General features: G+C 43.0%; 1 protein-coding gene across 8 annotated transcripts in view; it reads left to right on the top strand.

Annotated features, from left to right (window-relative positions):
* Window positions 1-15,018, top strand: part of EHBP1 (EH domain binding protein 1) — a 222,703-nt gene that overhangs the window by 63,318 nt on the left and 144,367 nt on the right. The window contains exon 1 of one of the 8 annotated variants that reach the window (XM_026080730.1): window positions 6,872-6,926. The exons of 6 other annotated variants lie outside the window; for them this stretch is intronic. The gene's annotated coding sequence lies outside the window, so the exon portion shown is untranslated. Of the gene's footprint in view, window positions 1-6,871; window positions 6,927-14,083; window positions 14,107-15,018 lie in introns of those variants that run through there. One more of the 8 variants, XM_026080729.1, reaches the window with a different exon arrangement.

Here is a 15,018-nt window from a genome sequence, read left to right as displayed (position 1 = left end):
CCCCCCCCCCAGCATATTCTTCATTCGGATTTGATCCTGCACTGTCACCCTGGTCTGTCTTGTGAAGCTTCTCCTCTGTCGTTGCTTTGCCTGGTCTATACCTGGGTCAGGTTGTTTCTTGGATTTTGACAGGCAGCGTAAGTAGTAAGCCTTTTCTCCTGTAGCTTAGGCGGGGGAACAACCTGAGACTAGAACGGAAAAGTTATGTGAATAAAGTGCCATCAAATGACATCTTGTAACTGGTCAGTATTTCTGGTGATTCCAAGTACTAGCATAAATATAAGATTAAACTGGATTTCTGCCAGATTCACGCCCGTGTGAGGTTGTGACCCTGAGCTCAAAGGCAGCTGTTCTAAGCACAGAGCGGTCTATGCCGAGCAATGTTTGTTTCTTACAGTTTTCCAGTGGTTTGAAAAATAAAACATGATAATGTACCAAACCTGATTAATTTCAAGGCTGAAGGTAATACAGTGCTGTGTTAGTTTGTGCTATTACATAGGAATGTTTCCGCTTGTAGTATGTTTTCTGGAGGCCACAGCTCGGAGCAGGCAGGACTGTCCTCGCTGGAAGTGTGGCCAGCTAGCACGGTGGTGGGCTACGACATACTGCGGCTCTGGAAGGAGTTTGGTTTAAAACCAGGTGCTGTAGTGCACAGCTGGGAATAGGAAACTGTCAGGGCTGGTCATTTCTTTGGTGGTCTTTGCCTGGTTTAAATAAATACACTTAATTTTTGGAGATTTTCTTTAAGAATCGCAGTGTTCCCAGTTCTTCCATATAGTTCTAATGATTTATACCATATGAGTATTTTGCTCAATAAGGGGTTTGCTTTCTGTGTTTAAAGGCTAAAGAAAAGAGTGCAGAACAACAGCAAAGTCAGCTGTCATCATAACCTGTCTCTGATAAAACCTGCACCTTTTTCACCTCCCTCCATGCCGTGGTCCTTTTTTCTAGCCCCACCATTCTGGCATTCGCTGTTCTTTATTATATCTTTCCCTGAAAGTGAGAAGTGCAAGACCCAAGGCATGGCTAATGGTGCTGCATAAAGAACTGTTGTCTTCAACGGAAAGGTGAAACCAAGTGAGACTGGAAAATAATCCTAAAAATCTGTCAGTGAAAAGTTAGGCTCCTCTTCTGATGAAGCAGCCCTCCGCTTCCATGTTAATCAAGCTTTCTCTCTATGATTTTTTTAATATTTCTATAACTTTTATGTACTGTGCAATGCTTTGGGAAATGGCTCAGTGGCTTTTCAGTTGGTTCTTGGTAATGTATTGGATGTTTGGGTTTAGTTTGGAAGCTTGGATAGGAGTTTCTTATAAGGAGCAGTATTATAGCATCAGGCATGTGGCTGCCTTACTGAAGCAAGCCAGTGTAAAGGGGGAATTTGAAGTTTGACGTCCAGCTGTGAGGGAGAAGAATAAGAATTTTGAGGGGTGACCTCTTTCTGCATTACAAATTCCCGTCTCCTTTGGTCCACCAGACGTGAACGTCTCCTTGCAGTTGGTGGAAATTCATGATTGGTGTTAACACGCATACACTGTAATAGGCTCCCTTAGATTGGCTGTGGTGGGGATGCCAAATTATGAGCGGTTGCCTGAGCTGGCAGCAGGTTCTGCAGGCAGATCAACCGTGGGAGTGTTGCTGCTAGTTTTCAGGCAGGTGGGAATCCATCTCACAAGAACGTGGACCTGATTTACCTTCTTGGAGCACGGAGCCTTCTCTGTTGCTGCCACAGGGAAAATATGGTTAGCAGTTGCATCCTCAAAAACTCAGCTGTTGTGCTGGTGTGGACATGAGCCAAACCCTTTCAGAAATGAAGAGAATCATGTCCACCTTTATCAGTTACATTCAAGTTGCATTTTCTTGATCATTTCTTTGCAACTACAAGCTGGAAAATACTTTTAAGTGATAGCTGAGTTTTGGGAAGTTTTTGGTATTGATGGCCACACTGTGCTGAGACATAAGTTGGTAGTCTTAAGTAACCTCATCTCATCTGCATCAAGCAAAACTCTCCTGTGTCCCATGGCACAAGATGTATCCGGTGCAAAACTTTTTTTCCTACAGTAGCAGAGTTGCTGCTGTTCTTAGAAAGGCAAAATTGGTTTTCATTTGTAAAATCTGGTCTGATTCCCTCTTTTTGTCTCAATGTTCTGAGAAGGGTTTTTTTTCCACTCAGGGAAGGTGAGTTGTATTTAGGGTCATTGGAGTAATGGGCAATGGTTTGAACTGGGATACATAGCATGTGTATTATCAGAAAGTGGTTAAATATGAAATGTTTTTTGGCTGTACAGTATTTTATCTGGGAAGGCCCGTTATCTGGGTCAGTTGGAAACCAAGTGTCAGAGAATGATCTGTCAGGTCATCTTGGCTTCCCCTTTCTGAGTAATGCCAAAGATGCTCATCGCTATCATTGCAGTGAAGAGCTCTCAAACAGTCTTCGAGGACAGAACATGTATAGTTTAACAGGTAATCAGGAACTTGGCTTGATTCAAAACAGTGTGTGGTAGAGCAAGTAATTGTATTTAGTCTTCCCCTGTCTTCAGCGAAACCCCCGCGCTGCAGCATCCTTTTGTGTTTGAGCCAGTTGGGAGGCTTTTCAGAGGTCGCTTGTGCTATTCTTACCTTGCCTGTGGTGGACAGTGAGGAGCAGCTGAGCCTACAAAGGTCCTAATGGTCCGAGGCCCTGCTGACCTGTGCGATGAGACTGGGATGTCTCGCGTGGCGCTGCCAGCTCTCGGCCTGAGTCTGAGAATTTAAAAGGAAGGAAATGAAATTGTGTGGGAGCACTCAGCGTCCAAAATTTCCTGAAAGCTATAAATCATGGTGGAGTTTAATCCATCCTGTGTGGTGTGTCCTGGCGAACCCCCTCGCAGAAGGCTCACTTTACATAACGCTGCTAGTGTGCTATAACCGCTTGATGGCACCCTTTGATTTGGTACATCCCTCATTAGCAGCAGCCTGGTGCAGGGTAGCTGTAGTAGTTGTAATGGAATAACACGCAAGAACTAAAGACTGCAAGGTATCTGGTTAATGTAGAGATGAAATGAATGAAACGGCGAGGCTAAGCTTTCCTGACCCTTCATGAGAGAATAGATGAAAAAGGGAAGAATAAGCTATTGTGCCGAAGGGAGATGATGAAATTCAAGATCCACACACATAATCTCTGGCTCAGCCTCTGAAATGTTAATCCCTGGGTAGAATTATTTGAGCTGTAGATTGCAATTTATCATCAAAATGGCACTGTGTCAAACAATACTTCTTGTATGTGTGATGTTTAGAACTATCCAATTTTAATATAAAATGGTTCACAGAGCACTGGCTAACATTTAAGTGGCAACTCGTTAAGCTCAGGATGTTTTTGCTCATTTCCGCACGCCGTGGCGATCCTGTGGAGTTATAGTCCATAGATCACTTCCAGGATCTTCCTGGCCATACGATATGCTGTGGGGAGCGATCTGGTCTGAGCTGAGCAGTGGCAGGCGATGAAACTAAGTGCTGCGCGCTGCTTGTTCTGAGGCGCAATTCTTATAACAGAGAAATCTGACCCCACTTTGCTGATGGGTTAAAAATCCCCGGGATTTGAGATCCCGGTTTTGCCAAGTTGTGCGGATGATTGTTTTGAGGTGGTAAAAAAAGACTTTTCTCATTGTGTTTTGGAAGCTGGAGCACCATTCAGGTTTTTCTTTCCGTGTTTTTTAAAGTGTGCCAGTAGAGGGAGTCGAAAAATTACCGTGCCAGTAAGGATAAAATGTTCTGCACTAAAATGCAGCCCTTTCCCACTTTAGAAATCCTACTATTTCATCACGTAATCTGTTGCTGAAGGTCAAAGATCCGATACTTTGAGAAATATGGAGTTAAAAGAAGATAAATAGAGTCTAGCTAGTTTATGAAGTATAGGCTGCTTGTATGGTCTGGAACAGTGTAATTATTAGAGAAGAACATTTAAATTCAAATTTGTATTTAGAAATCTGCATTCCCCTTTTATTTTTTCAGCTTGCTTGAAAATCACCTTATTTTATTGCTATAGCAAAAAACAACATTTTTGTGCATACTAATAAATTCATTTGTGTTTATATTTTAAAGTGGCTACTATATAAGTGTAGTTATACTAACAGTGTAAAGCATTTGCAAATACTAAATACTTGAAAGAAATAGAGTTTTTTTGCTTTCCTTTTTGCTTGTAGAAAGATGAGAGACTGAAGGAGGAGAGCTGAGGGAGCACAGTGAAAACCTGGCCGATTTGGCAGTTTCCTAAGCCCTCTGTAGAAGCTGGTTCAGGAGGTGCTGAGATTTGAAGCAGTAACTATTTGGTGCTCTTTCAGTGTTTAAAAAGCCTGTTTCGGCATAGTGGTAATCAAAATCTCTTTGCAAAATATGCTAATATCAACAAGACATTTTGAAAGTGTGCAGCGTGTTTGATTTGGAGGTATATACAAAGCTTTTTGGAGCGGCAGGCCTGACCGAGCAGTCATGATAGCTGTGAACTGAACTATGAAGGAGACATTTGTCTTGGAGTGGGACCTTTTGTGCTAATCCTTCCAACCTTTATATTGTAGCATTTTGTGATGGTATTTAGTCAGCGAATAACTTGCATTGTGCACTTATGATCCCTCTCCTTCAGAAATGAGTGACTGGGTGGAATAAGTACCAGTGGTAAATACGAATTATTATTTCCTTTTATTTCTTCTGCACTGTGGCCTTTTTTTTTTTTTTTTTTCCCCCTCAGAGGTTGATGCCTTAGCACATGCAGATTCCAGATTAATATTTATAAATGGATATTCAGGAAATGATTATGATTGCATTCAGCATGCAGCTGTTTATTTGTGCATGCAGTTGTTTTAAATGCAACATATATAAACATGTTATATGAGTACATCTAAGCCCAGATGTTCATATTTTAAAATTACACGTACCAGTAAGAACATACATGTTTTACATACATAAATGACAGTTTGTGTTTAATTAAAAAAAAAGAAGGGGGGGGGATGAGCTTCACTGCTGTCTGAGCAGCCCAAACCCACTATATACAGAATATTTAAGCGCACTCACCAGGATTTGTCGCCTTACAAAGGGTACAGATGGAGGCATTTTCCCCGTACGACTGCCTTGTGCATGTCTCGTGCTGTGGCGAGCTGCTGCAGCAGGCTGCTGTGGCAGGTTTTTGCTGCCGCAGCAGCCCTGGTATTTCAGCTGTTGGGGCTTGCAGCCTGTGCCGTGGCAGCGACATTCCTTCTTGTTGGTAGCGCTGCGCGTTACGGTGAAAATGGATGTGCACCGAGCAAACGGGCGCTCGGCAAAATCCCACGGAGGTGGGTTTTGGGCTGCAGCATCCAGACTGTTAAAGCTTTTGCAGCGTAAAACTGATTGTACCTTTGATCCTCCGGTTGCCTTTTGGTTAAAGATGTATCCAGAACTGCTAAATAGCTACTAGAATCATGAACTTCAGGCTTCGTTCTTTCACCGTGCTATGGAAAGATATAACTCGTGTTTGGTAAATGCATAGTTCAGTAGCAAAAGCTGGTTTAATAGTGTCTCTGATACCCGGTGTTTTGACCCCGAATTATGTATGGATTTGAGGATCAAATTTGATCAACCTAATAAATAACATTGAACTATTTAATTTCTGGGTAGTTTAAACTTTGTTTACATATAAGACACTTAAGTAAGATTCTCGTATCCTGGTTTGCGGCGTGGTGGTAATTAGATAAACATAAAATCTGTCCTTAAATCACAAATTGTACAGAAGCAAGTCGCAACAAATCTTGATAGTGTTGTTTTGCGTTCCAACTGGAATTGGTATGAAGTCTGTTAAAGAACTGCTTTAAAATGTGTCCGGGATATAAAAACGGAGTTCATTGTCAAGCTATTAAAAAATATTTTCTTTTAAGAAAAATTTTCTAATTGCTGAAAATGAAAGGAGCAAAGCTTTTTTTTTAAACTTTTCATCCAGATTTTTTAAAAATAATTCTACTGTATTTTAGAGTTGCAAATGTCAGAAAAAAATTATTATATATTTGTGGAGTTTGTGAATCTTTTACTGCAGCTAAGCTAGCGGCTGTCAGGAAAGCTTCGGTCTGAGCTTAATGTGATATCTTTTATATAAATTTTTTATATGGAGTATGCTAAAAGTAAACAGTGGCCATCCGTCTGTTTTATGTTTTTAATTTTGAGTTTATCTGAGGGGAAGAGAAAAATCCAAGTGCCTGCTTGGCTTTTGCCTCGCCAGGGTCTACCCTGAGCCGCCGGCTGCTGTGTGCTGTGAAATCCGGGTGCGTGAGGCGGCCGCATGCACCGCACCGGCATCGCGTCTCCGCCGCTGGACCCGTGCAGACGGCAGCGCTTCCCAAATCGAAGCTTGCTTTCTTGCGTTTAGGATAGATCCGCATTAATACTGGCTTGCAATCATTACTCAGAGCGCCTTATCATTTCAGATCGGTGCATCTACTTTTAAGGTACGCCAATTGCTATAATTAATTAAAGTGCTGCAGATGCTGCTGGTTAAGCCAATTTAGAGAACCGAGCGTGAATTTCCAGTTACGTGAGCGCGGTAATGGTAATGCCTTAATGTGGCCGTCGCTCCCGCGAGCCAATTACGCTCTCACCGGCCGCAGCAGTGCCGAGGTCGCCTCGCTCTGCCTTTGCCCGTCTGAGGACACCCAGCTCCTTCTCAGGCGCTTGACTGCCGAGTAATCTTAGCTTTCCTCCCTGCCCGTGGGGTGGTCCAAGTGACAGCTTTTACTCTTAATAAGCTTAGGGGTAATAATCCGAGTCCTGTAGGTCACATGTACAATACGACTTTCTTGGTTTCATTTTTTCCTTCTCTAGTTTTGCCAAAACATCCGACTCTTTGTAACGTTATCTGAGGGCCATTGCTAAGTACCTGCAACCAAACGCACTACGTTCTGCTAACTGATTAATGCAGAGGTCTAGTAAGTGTTTTTACGTTATCATAATTAGGAGCTTAAGTCTGCTTATGTTTGGGTTGAATTTTTTTTTCATTTCCTTTTATTGTGGAACATTTTTCACAAAATGGGATGGATGGATCAAATATTAAGTTAAGGAACGTTGAGGGTGCTTTTAATTATGTAAGCTAGGTTAACTTCACAGCTGAGAGGTGGAGAAGGATGTGTTTTCATTAGAGAGACTCTATATTTATTACTTTATGCTTGCTTTGGATGACAACACAATTTGTTAATAAACCATTTGCAAGATCTTTGCTTTTTATACGTATGTGAACTTGTTTATAGGATAGCTTTCAAAATGTTGACAATACTTTTGCATGTAACACTCCAGAAATGTTCCTGGTCTTGCTGGATTGTAGAGAATAACATTTAAATGAAAATATTAGAATATACAGGTGTTATTTGAAACTGGTCTTTTCTTCGTTGCATTTATTCATATGTATATTATCGTGTGTGCAAGTCTGATAATATATGTGGACAGTATAAATAAATGGGAAGCTGAATAATAGGTGACATGGGCGCTGTTTGACTCGTCAGTGCCCGATCTGAAGTTTCAGGCTCAGAGGAGGGCTAAGCCATGCCACGAGATGCCCCTGTGCTTCCGGAGCCTGCGATGCGCTGGCAGGACTGAGCCGTGTGTGTCTGACGAGGGCTAGCAAGGCACTAATAGCCTCGAGAGGGGCAGCCCCTTTGGACTTGGAGGGGCTGGATTTCCTCTGGGAAATCAGTGCAGCCAAGTGTATAGGCAAAATCCCGAGAGAGGGGACTTTGCTCTGAATCGGAACAGAGCGATCCGTTTTTCATACCAGACCTGTAAAGACTGAAACAGTTGGGAGGGCTCAGGGAGCCTGGTATAGGTGCGTGGAAAACGGGCCCTGGAGAAAAACACGGGAACTTTTTTGTTTCTCCATAGTTTAAGCTTGGGCCCAGACAGAAAAGGAGGAGGAAACTGGCTGCATAGGAGCAAGAGTCGGTGATTTTTGAGAGGGAGCAGAGGAGAAGAGAGCGCACTGCTTTGATGTCTCTGGCCTAATTCCAGAGAGTGGGAATAAAGGCAAGAAAGCACATGCGAGCATTTAGCGCTTTGTCCTTTTGCGTGTTCTTATGTGACCCAAAGCAAAGAAAAACGCTTTTTTGGAAGCCTTAAAAAAACCAATCTTTGCTTCACTTTCAGCCGTGGCCTAGGTGCAAGGCAGAGGAGGTGAAAGCCCACGGGCTGGCGCGGGAGGAGGAAGTTCCTGTAAAAGCCGGGCAGGCTGAGGATGCCGTCACATGGGGCGCCTGAACCCCTCATGCGCTTTGCCGCTGGCAAAGCGGGTGGTTTTCTGCCCGTTCCCCCCCGCTGCCTTGGGGTGCGCCGACCTCGGCTCGCCTTCCCAGCCCGGTGGAAACGAGGAGGGTTTTCTCTGCCTCCGTTTTCTGTGGGATTGGTGAGCTGAAGCAGGCTGTGAGCAAGCGGCCGGGCGAGGGGCACGCATCCGGCCCGGGGAGCCGCTGCGGGCCCGGCGCCGTCTCAGCCGCCTCGGTGGCCACTTGCCGACGCTGGCTACGGCCTCCGCTCCGTCCACGGGAGGCGAGGAGGAAGCAGGGCCCTCGAGGGGCGACAACAGGCACCGGAGGGGTTGCCCTCTCCCCCCTCGCCTGCACAGCCCTGCCGGCTTTTGCGTTTGCCTCTTCCCCGCCTGCCCTCCCCTCTGACTCCTTATCCTTGGTAGTAAGACGAAACCCCCAAGTTCCCCCTTGGTTTTTGTGAACGCCGAAGAAACGTACTTATTTTTGTGACACAGGCCAGCAGAGGTTTTGCTAAGGTGCCATACGTGGTACTTTTGCTGGGAGTTTGTAAGAGAGCGAGACCGCGTTGCCTGGCTGAGATCTGGGGCTCAGGAGGCGTTGCTGCCCAGCCGCGCTCCAACCTGTGTGTTGTTGTACGGTTAAACTAAAAATAAATCCCCTCTTGCAAAAGTATGCAGAAGCATGCAGAAGGAGCGTGCATGCGCGCGCGCGTTTGTTTTCGTGTGCCATAAACCCTGCAATAGAATCTCCTGTTTTATAAGGGCTAATAATTTGTTCCCAGATTTAACAAGGTGCTTAATCACATGGCTTTCTTGAACTTGATTTAATTGCAACTAAATCACACGTTTGAAGTTAAATACCTTGCTGGACTGAAACGTACCCTTCGTGATGTCGCCGCATCCCTGCCTTTAATGGAAGTACAAGATTTATAGGCCTTTGTGACAGGCGTTTATGCATGTGTAGCCCTGTGGTAGCTGGAGTCGGTAATGCGAGGACATGGCCAAACTGGCATTTGCAGCTGAGCCTACGTCTCTGTAGGAATATTCCAGTACATCTTCATTTTCATCGTGTATTGCATGTAACAGGAGGAAAATTTCTTAAGTTGATTTGCTTTCTGTTCTACTCCGTTTTGGAGCCTTTTGTGGATACATTTTATAATGTAAATGATGTGCCTTAGAGGTGAATGCTTAAAGAAACTGAACTGTGAGGTAGAATTTGAAAATTCCTTTTTATTACTCTGTCAAATGTGCAATAATTACTGCTGTCTGTTAAGACAGCAGTAGATTGCTTTAAGACATAAAGCTCTTACTGCCCATTACTTGGTGAGAAGAAAACAATTTGTGTATTAAGTTTTTCACAATTAAAAATCTGGAAAAACTTGTTTAAGAAAATGTTAGCCCAAGCACATGCATCTTTTGTCAGTATAATATGCAGACCTGAGCACGACTCCTTTTATCAACAGTACAGTGTTTCATATTTAATCAACATAAAATAAAGTGCTTCCCTCACATGAATGTAACACAGATCGAGTCCCAGCCAAAGCAAATAAAAGAATGAATGCTTTGTTAATCATCCATAACTAATTTGTGCGTACACAGAAAAAATGAAATCTGTTTTTGACAAGAGCTTTTTCATAGAAGCAGCAAGGGAGGATTGAACATGTAATGTGCGTTAGTACTGTAGTGAATAGCAATGGGGAGATCTGAGATGTTTTCCTGGGATGACTTTTATTTCTTGATAGCAACAGCATTTAACAGCAACTTAAGATAAGAGGTGGTAAGGTTTTTTAAGTTGCTTGCCAAAGCATAATAATACAGGCCTATGCTGAAATAACCATGGATGGGTTCTCGTGTCCATTGCCATATATTCATAAGTATTGCAGGAAACTGCCGCCTATCTCTGTGACAGACCCAGCTAATAGATAATACACAGTGAAGAAAATGTTAAATGCATTGCTGCTTTGCACAGGCAATACGATTGTATTGCTCTAGTGACAGCGTGGTTCTGGTTGACAGGGCCGCTTCATTACAAGCCCCTGTTTTCTGGCTATTGCAGCTTAAACCGCCCCTCCCCACCACCGCCCATTGGACTGAAATTTCGTATGCTTGTCAGCCTTGAGGTGAATTTTATTTTAAGTGCAAAGTCAGAAGAAATCAATTTAGCCGTTTGCTTGATTAAAACAAATTTGGAGCGATGGACAGCCTTTACAAAAAGCTGAGGTTTGTGCCTACTGAAAGCAAGCCATGTTTTGAAATACTTGGTGCTTGTCCTTGCTGCTAAAAGATGGATTACTCTGTTTATCACAGAACTCATACATAGACATAAATGTGTATGGGCATACGCACACGTATGTGTATATAAAAGTAATTGCACCTGCGCTGTACGCCCTGCTCACCCCTCTGCGTGTGCAGGGTGTGACGGCTGAGATGTCTTACATGCGGGAGCATGCCCCTGTTCCAGCTTCGCGCAGGTCTTCCCGTTCAGCTCCCTCCCTTTTAGCAGCGTTATGCACCTACCCTTTACCCCCTGCTCCGTGCTGCATGCGTCATGCTCAGATCGCGAGGCAGCAGGACGGCGTTGGTTAGATTCACTGGTTCGGTATTTTCTTTCCTCCTCTGCTCTGTAGGTGGGAGTGCTGCACGTGAGAGCCAGCTGTTGCAAACCACTCTGCTCTCAGGTAGCAGCCTGGAGTAGGTTTGCATAGTCCAATAATTTCTCCTTCGTTTGGGGGACTCTTCCAATTATGTGATACCCTCTTGGGAAAATACATTTTGGCCATTCGTTATAGTATTTTGGTGCATGCTTCAAGTAAAGTTGTGAGCGAGGGGGAAGAGAATAAAAAAGCATGATTGTGAATTTAGTAATCAAGGTGCGTTGGTGCTCCAACAGTAACTGATAAGTTCACTTCAAGTACATCACGTTGTTTATTTGAAATGGCCTTTTAGCTTAAACCTGAGATATTATCAGTATGATAAGTAATCTGACCCCGGGGCTGTAGTTCTGATGAGGGAAATGGTCACTTTATGGGAGCGCCACAGCATAGCAGCCAGGCATTGGGCATTACGGACCGTACTTTGATGCATTCTGGGCTTTCTGAGTTAGCATGAGACTTGCAGTACAGAAACAATATGACGTGAGAGTCATAATATCTTCCCTTGACACCGTTAAAAGCTTTTCTGTGTCATGAGCCTTGCAAGTTTTGTCATTTAATACTGTACATTCATTCTATGCAGGTTGTCCTCAGATAACAACTGGTAGATGGCACTGATGTTTTACAAAACCCACTCAAACAGGCTTTATCTATGCTAGATAATTAAGTTTAGACAACTTAATACGCCATCTAAAAAATGTATTATTTTCTGGAAAGGGGAATGAAAGTGTATAAGGATGCTGGAGCAGTTGATCTTTTGACCTTCCTTCTTTAATGGGAGAGTTACCTCAAACACGCTTCCTTGTAGGAGGTTACAAAGGAGCAGAATAATTTTGTTTTAATTTGGTGAGTCTGTTTAAATAAACTGGAGTTATTTCTGGGGTCTGTCTGTATCAGGTGTGTCGTCCTGCACTGCATTTGTTTCTTCAGTAGGAGGCTTGCAGGTGTAAGCATTTCCCACTGAGCTTGGGGGGTTATTTCAAACCCGCCTGTTCTAATGTCAAAGATTCTGAGTCTTTGTCCTGAAGCTGAATCAAGAGAGAGCAAGCAAATTTAAGGCCTGTGATGGAAAATGAAAGGAAGATGCAAGCAACAAAAGGGTTGTTCACATCTGAAGCGAACAATAAATAGGTAACTAGTTGGCCTTTTTTTATTATTATGCTTTTTCTGCTGAAGATTGGCTTTGGACAAGGAACACTCTCTAGACATCTTTCTTGTGTAACTAGCTGAAGATCTGTAGCATAGGTCATGGGATACTTCTGCACAGAATAGATGAGTAGTAGTGAACTGTAAAATGGAGATTTCCTTCCAGGCAGAATAGAACTAAAGTGTCAGGGACTTGTAGGTGAGCTTAAATCTAAATTTTATAGCAACTATTAGCTGTTATAAAAGATGAGGATCAATAGCATCATCATAGGAGCAACAGGATCCCAGTCAACCTATGTGGTCCTTTAGTCAATACATGGAAGAAGGCAGCTGCAGGCCGTGGGAGCTGCTGAGCAGTAAATAAGGTCATGGCTATCAAGTCGACTCCGCTATCCTCCTCCTGAGAGGAGGAGGTCTAACCCAAGCCACATGTTTAAATATTAAAATTATCCAGGTGGCTTTGCCTGCATACCTTTTTTTTGTAACAATCTGTGTTTTACCCTGTCAGAAGCTCTTCGCAAGCTGTGTAGCTGAAGCAGAATTCTTAATTTACAGCCTGTTTTTTAATTATGAGAGCCTCTTGCCCATTTCTGATTCGACTTCAGATTTATAAGGAAAAAAGGGTAATTTCTTTTATTATTAGGTGTTTCTTATTCCAGTTTCATTTAAAAATTTATGGAACCAAATTTATAGTCTGCTATTTCTCCTCTTATAGCATTAAATAAGTTATCAATATTTCTACTTTGTTTTGAAGCTAATTATAGAGAAATATTATGCATTTATACAATGAAGCCTTCAAAAGTAGAGAGGAAAATAAACCAAACCTGGCGAGAAGACTGTTTTGGAAGTGAACCAGCTGAAGTCAAACGCCGGCGTTGCTCTCTGAGGCGGACAACACACCGCAAAGAATCCAGCTCAGCAGCACACCGCTCACGGGAAATGAAGCACTGTTATTTTCCGTCCAGTTGCCAGCCTGGCGTGCAGTGCCTTTGGCTACAGCCGGCCTCACCTGCTAGGGATCAGCAGCAGCTCAAGACCAGGCTGCTTTAAATCTGCTCCTTTGAGAGCAAAGGTCTGAGGATTTTAACAGTCAGTCCATAATAGCAAGTTTGTCCACCGACTGCTGGCCAAGCCTGCGTGAGCTTGTATCTCAAGTCCAAGGAGAATTAAAATTCTGGACAAGTTTTCCAGTCAGAAATATGCTTGTAGTCTTTGGCTATCAAAAATAATCTCATCTCAGTGGCTTTTGCTCACTAGCAATTTATGTCGTGATGTATGCAGACAAGTGCATCGTGCACTGAGGTGCAGGCCCATGGAAGACTATGGCATTATTTTAACAGAAAAAGAGAAACTTTCTCAGTATCTCAAGAGGAAGCAATCTGAAAAAGCAAGGAGGAAAAAGGCTATGAGTGCTAGGCCAAAAGTTTCTCGGCATCGGTTGTCAATTATCCTAAAAGTTTCTTGGTGTTGGTTATTCTCCTCTACAGCACCGCGTTCATGAAGTGTTCCTGTTTTACTAAACCATCCAAAAAAGAAAGTAAGGAAGTTTTTTTTGAAGAGATTTGTAAAGCAGTCCCCCACATCTGTGGCAAGGATAAGTATTTCAGTGTCCGGTAGTTCATTGCTATTTGTTAAATTTGTCCATCCCACTTGCAAACTTTTTTCTCTGTCGCCTGTGGTAAGCATCGAGCCCACTTTAGAAGTAGATACCTCTGTCTCATCCACCTGGGGTATTGGTAAAATATTCCAATAAAACTTTGGTCTTAAATATTGTGTTTGCCATCTATTCAGTAATCATCAGAGAAGGGTTTTTTTTAGTTAGTCTTTTTGTTAGCAAAGCAGCACTTCCAAATTTGCTCATTGGTAGGTTTGTGTGGTGTAGATGATTTATCTAAACGTGTGAGGTATCATTTCACTTTCTAAGCTTCTGATTTGATATTCATCTTTGAGTTCCAGAGTCCACGAAAGCAAGCAATCCGTGCATGAAGATGAGCAATTTGTTGTTACCCGCGTCAGGTCTGCTGGAGCGCACCCACGGGCACGAGGCTGAGCTGAGAGGTCTGTTCACACTTCAGCCTCTCGGCCTTTAATCAGATCACGGTGGGCTTTTCTAAAAGCAAACCCTGCAAATTCAGTAGCGGTAGTAACATGCGATATTTTCTCTTTGCTTGCTGAGAGTATTGTCTCTGCTACTGCTGAGTAATAAATGGTGTATTGTGCTGCCTGTCGAATCGTTCATGAATTCGTATGTGCCATTTCGGCACTGATACATTTTGAATTCCCTTCCCAGTCCTCATGTCTAGGGCTCAAACTTTTCTGTTGTGTGCAGAATTTTTTAAACATTAATTTCTCCATTCAGATGCATCCTAATTCTTAATAATGTTCTGGATACCTTGAGCCATCATTTTCTTTTAAACAAGTTTTCAGGGCAGATTGTGCTGTTTGCATTCGGCCCTCCAAATCTGCCACCCGACTGTCTAAATTATTTTAACTGACATAGTTTCTAATTTACTCTCTCCAGTTGAGAGAGCTCCCTGTAGCTTGTCTATTTTAGCATTTAATTGCTGTATACTCTCACAAATTAAATTCTGTCGTGATCCATTTTGCTCGACTGGTGAAGCAGTGATCTCTTCAGGTGAGCAAGATGGTGCTCGCAGCCCGGCTGGAGGGGCTGCCATCCAGGCTGTGAAGAGCGGGAGCTTGCCCGCTTCCTTTTCTTCAGGCGCCTTGGGCTTGTATGCCAGAGGATAGCTTTCCTTGAAAATGCTCTCCGCTTAATTATGAAGCAAAACAAAAGCAAAGTCCTCAAAACTTCTCGTCTCAATAGGATTTTATAGAGAGAAAAATGGCTTTGTGTAATTAGTTTATGCCTAGGTGTGCAACAGATTACTCCTTTTGAATTTAAAAAATAAAAATTTAAAATGTAGGTATCTTTGGAAGTGTCTTTTTTTTTTTTTTTTTTTTTTTTTT

Source organism: Apteryx rowi, unplaced genomic scaffold, assembly GCF_003343035.1.
Source record: "Apteryx rowi isolate R43461 unplaced genomic scaffold, aptRow1 scaffold_53, whole genome shotgun sequence".
Classification (NCBI taxonomy): domain Eukaryota; kingdom Metazoa; phylum Chordata; class Aves; order Apterygiformes; family Apterygidae; genus Apteryx; species Apteryx rowi.
Note: the sequence above shows the minus strand (reverse complement) of the source record. Positions and strands in the feature narration are given on the sequence as shown.